At 38.3% G+C, this 5,000-nt stretch overlaps 1 protein-coding gene and 1 pseudogene across 2 annotated transcripts in view; one reads left to right on the top strand and one right to left on the bottom strand.

Moving 5' to 3' along the window:
- LOC148716218 (uncharacterized) overlaps positions 1-528 on the top strand; it is a 2,327-nt pseudogene extending 1,799 nt beyond the window's left edge.
- Positions 529-3,817: 3,289 nt separating this feature from the next.
- LOC148716217 (cyclin-dependent kinase-like 1) overlaps positions 3,818-5,000 on the bottom strand; it is an 8,848-nt gene continuing 7,665 nt past the window's right edge. For both annotated transcript variants that reach the window (XR_015995089.1, XM_088744363.1), the window contains one exon: positions 3,818-5,000. This exon is cut by the window's right edge. The gene's annotated coding sequence lies outside the window, so the exon portion shown is untranslated.

Below are 5,000 nucleotides of genomic sequence, written 5' to 3'. Positions count from 1 at the left end.
GAATTACTGAAGTTCTTTAATGACAGATTGTGGCTAGCCTTAACTGCAGCCTTTATATGAAAAATTGTACATGAAGTACCTGGAATCAAACTGGTTGTAAGTTCACCTCGATCAAATGGTACAATGCGTGGACTCTGATAAATTGGTGAGTGCATAGCACACTATGGCAGCTTTGTCAATAGGAGCCAGAGACTCGCCTGGTTTTGCCTTTACCAACGAAACAATACCGGCTTCCGCAAAGTATGTGCGTGGTTATACCCCAGTTTGTGTTGTTATTATCACTATTTAGAAAACACAGCATCAATCCCACAAGTATCAATAATTAGCTGAATCTCAAACTAAACTATATGGGTATGCGCCAAGTTTGGAAAATTTTTATTACAAAAGAAACATACAGCCTTCAAAGCTTAAACAATAATCACTTTTCAATTGCTTGCTTGTTCATACCTGTAACACAACCAAATTCAAAACAACCAAAGACAACACAGAGTTGTGGCAAACGATCATACCGGCTTCCGCAAAGCACGTGGGCGGTGTAGTATCCAACGCAAAAAATTTACCGTTCACACAAAATAAAGGTATTACAATCCAAACTACAGCACAAGTCTTAAAATAGTCTACATTGGCATACCTAATTACAAGTATTGACAGCTATTTAGAATGGATGACATTGACAAGTATATGCGTAACACCTTCAACTTACACTTCAGACAGCTATATTACAGGGATTGTAACGCGTGGTTATCCCCCAACATGGCTGACCCCGGTTTTTTAATTTATGCCGACGTCACGTGCAAACAAAGAATATAAAAGCAGACAATCATATATTTTTATGTGAGTACATAAAGATCTAGGTTTCTACTTTCACTTAACGAAATATTTTTTGTTGGCTTGAGATTTTGGAGAAATACTAGCATCATGAATTCACTACATTTTTGGCACGAATTTTTGCGCACTTTTGGAGAAAAACTTAAAACTAGTATAGCTCCCTAAGAAAAATTAGTATCTGGATAAACCGTTTGGTCTAGATTGTAGAATCATTGTGGGCAACAAATGCGCCAAATTTGAGCGAATTCAGTGGGGGTTCGTGTAGACTCGTCTACATGGTTTTCAGGTGGACACGTTCTTAAAGATAAACTTGTACACCTTTTTTTGTCTCATATTAGACGCTATTAAATCTTTGCTGTATTTTTGCTGTAACTGAATCGAAAATATCTGGGCTTTAATGTGTTTCTATCTCGCCATTTGATACCATACGAAAGACCTGCTTTCGTTTAAACTGTCTTCATTATTTGCTGAAGGTTCAAGCTTGGTGCCCAGTATTAGCATGGCGACAAGACAAAAACCCACACAACGTTGAAACAGAATGGCAAAAGGTAATGGCTCTTACTTTGATCAAAGGTGTTTCAAAGGTGTTAGAAATGACCTGAATTAGCCAGGAGGTCGAAGGGCACTCCCTTATTTGCCCCAAACGAGCAGAAGAGGGAGGGAGGGGTGGGTCAGTGCCAGGATATGTCTTTTGAGGTCTTTAAAAGTCATGAACAAGGGATGCAGTGGAACCGTTAGTATCTTAAGGGTGGAATCTTCATTCTGGTTGCAACGACTTTTTCTAAATCTATATTCAACATTTCCGTCATAAATTCTACCGCCATCGATTCTACCACAATTTCAATGACTAAAATTCAAACCGATTAAAGAATTGAGCCGCGGGCTTTCCTAAATAAGCTCAGAGTTTTACGGGATATTGTTTCTCAATACAACCAATGCCTGGCCTCACTATGTCTATCCTAAAACCTGCCTTCTTTTTAATTACTGATAGAATATGAAGGTTGGGAAATGTGTGTTTTATCAATTACTTATAATCGACCGATTTTTTGCAAAAAAGAATGAAAATCATTTCCAGGCCACAATTCAAACAAATCTGTCAGCACTTCTTAAAAAGTTTGAAAGAGACGAATACTCTTGGATGAGGAAGAGAATTTAGGGAATTTGGCCACATTGGATAAAGGCTGTTGAAGAACTGGGATCGAGGCTGGACCTACATGGTCGGAGGAAAAAAAAAAAAGGTAAAGGCGTTTTGAAGCCATGTGAAAAGCGCGGAATGTGCATATGCATGTATATAAAGACTTAATTAACCACTCCCTGATAAGGCCTTTTAGGCTCAATACGAACACATTGGAAATATTGTAAATAAACAGTCTTTTAAGAATCCCAAATGCCAGGAAGCAGGCCAGTTGACTATATACAAAGTGCTGCTATGGAGATGAACCCGGGACGATCGTTACTCACAATCCAGTGAGTGACAGGGTGAACAGCTTGGACTTAGAACCACCAGATTACAAGGATACTAACATAAGAAACAGATTTTTCATTTACTCTAAATAATCCTTTGATAACTTTATAAAAAGAATCATTCGCTCAACAAGCGCGCGATTTCTTAAAAGCTATTATTCCGATGGAGTTTTCAAAGTATCAATCCCAAGCATGAAAAGAAAAATTCCTCTCGCTTCATTTTTCATAGATTTTGGTTTACATGGAAGCAATACAAGCGAACAGGTTTCTGAGCAGAGCCTTCAAAGGAAGGCCTATAGGGGAACTGGTGCAGTGGTCTGACCTGACAATTGCCTCGTATATTTTAGGCCATGAACTGGTAATCGGTCAAAGGAAAGAAGAATTTCTAAGGTAAAGAAGGTTTTTTTTTTTTATTTCACAGGCCCCTGATTCTCAGTTAGTTTATACTCAGATGGCAATCGTTGTAAAACATCCTCCTTTGTGATTTGATCAGCAGGCTGAACAGCGCTTGATTCGACGGTTGGCGAAAGATTTTTAGTGGGCCTCATTTTCACTGACATACTGGGAGCGAAGAGCATAGCTGCACACTTTGGACCAGATTATTCACGATATATGTGCGTTTATTCACGATAAATTTGTATGGCTTATATTCACAACGACAACTAAGCTGGTGAAAAAAAAAAAGAGAAACTACCATCTCAACAACAACAAAAACAGCAAGAGCAATAACAACATCGACGATTTGGAGATAAAAATATACAGATAGCAGAACAGACGTAAAGATAAAAGAGTTAGTAGACAGGAGTAATGAGCAGACAGACCTACAAACAGACGGACGTACAGACAGAGCCGGTGGACAAACAGAATATCAGACGAGCAGACAGATGGGGAGACAAACAGGAGACAGACAGTCACACAGGTAGACAGACAAACCGGTAGTATAAATCCCACAGGGATCAACGAACGCTTTTCATTCCACTAATTTATTCGGGTTTTTCTCGTTCCCATGTTCCCACCAATAACGTAGCTCCATTTAACTGCCTTTAAAAGCACACACAACCCATAATTCCTCTATTCGCTCCGACGAAGGGCTAACGCTCGAAGCGTCAGCTTTTGTAATCGTAACGGTGGCCAATTTACCATTTCAACTTTGTTGATATATCCTTTTATACCTTGTTTGGTGACGACTGATTTCCCTTTTCGTTCATCCAAAAAGACATGTGATCCACCCAAAATCATCCCACCCCTCCCCGCAGGCTATAATAATGACCGGATAGTTCTTGTTACAAGTGTAGGTTCGAAGTCACGATCAGTTTAACTTTGCAAATAAAGTCCTTTTACCTCCGGTTTCCAGGGCTAAACATCGGGAGAACTGTAATCCCTCTTTTGCAGTTGCTATTCGTATTTATATTTGTATTTATATTTTTATTTCGCTATTCATTCATGTAATTTTTATTATAAGTATGTCCCAGAAGCGGAGACAGAAGCGGAGGCTTTTTCGGTGGTAAACCAATGGGTAGAAAGGTAATTCAGACATCCTTTAATGACTCTAAATACCTGGTAACTAGCTTATACATAGTACACCAAATGATTGAACTAAATATTTCAGAATTTAATTAAAGCCGTACAGGTTCACCAAAAACACCGGACGGCTTTTTTCCGGACTGCTCATGATCTCGTCAACCCGTTCGGCGCTTACAGAAATCAGATTCATTACGGTTTTCTATGGCATTACGCGAGCGAGGCCGAACGGGTCATATGATAAACTGAAGTTAAAATCTGTAACACGATGATATTATCACAGGAAAGTGGGTGGGTGATCGATTCGTTCTCACAAAAAAATCATGCAAATGTGTGAAAACTGCTCTTGAATAGAAGTTTCGAGGAAACGTTGAGCTGCTTGTTTTATATCTTTCTATTTCAGATAACATCCCAAAATCCTTACGCCGAAGTGTTCGTTGGTAGACCTCTCGTACAAACTGTTGATATTAAAAACTTGACAGAAGTTGAAGAAGCTCTCCGAGACATTATCAACACCAAGGTAGTTACATCAATCCTTTTACTTACCGAGAGAACTGATAGTGCTTGGTTCTAAAACTTAGATGCGGACCAACAATTCGAAATACATTTTCAAAAGACAAATAATTGTTGGAGATTTTTGGTCAGTTCCGGAATTGTGTAGAGGGGGCGGGGAGTTGAAACTAGAATGTGATCCAACTAATACCCCATTCACACCAGAAAACTTGTTTAGTTAAACCAGGTTTAACTGAATAAAAATCAGAAGCAGAGAACTGAAAAACTAAATTTTCCACAAGATTCAAGCAATTGCTAAATTGTATTTTCAATGTGCCACATTTTAAGTCAACCAAATAATGATTTGAGCAGCTTCTATGGAGCTGTTGTGTTAAACCATGTTTAACAAAACAGCTTTAAAGCATGTTTAGGCTTTGGTGTGAATGGGGTATAAGACATGCTATCTTAAAAAGTAACGGCTTACATTTGAAAATTGAAGGAAAGTAAATTTTAAAAACAGTAATGTACCTTATTATGGAAAATTAACAAAGCACTTTATCAACGCGATATTACAAAGTTCGCGTTAATTTAATGTATCTTAATGTCGATGTAAGTTGAATGCACGCTATTTCAAAGCACCTTTATTTCATTACAAAACCTTATTAAACACAACGAATATCTGAAATACATATATC

Source organism: Stylophora pistillata, chromosome 14 (assembly GCF_964205215.1).
Source record: "Stylophora pistillata chromosome 14, jaStyPist1.2, whole genome shotgun sequence".
Classification (NCBI taxonomy): domain Eukaryota; kingdom Metazoa; phylum Cnidaria; class Anthozoa; order Scleractinia; family Pocilloporidae; genus Stylophora; species Stylophora pistillata.
The sequence above is the reverse complement of the archived record's forward strand: the minus strand, read 5'-3'. Positions and strand labels throughout refer to the sequence as shown.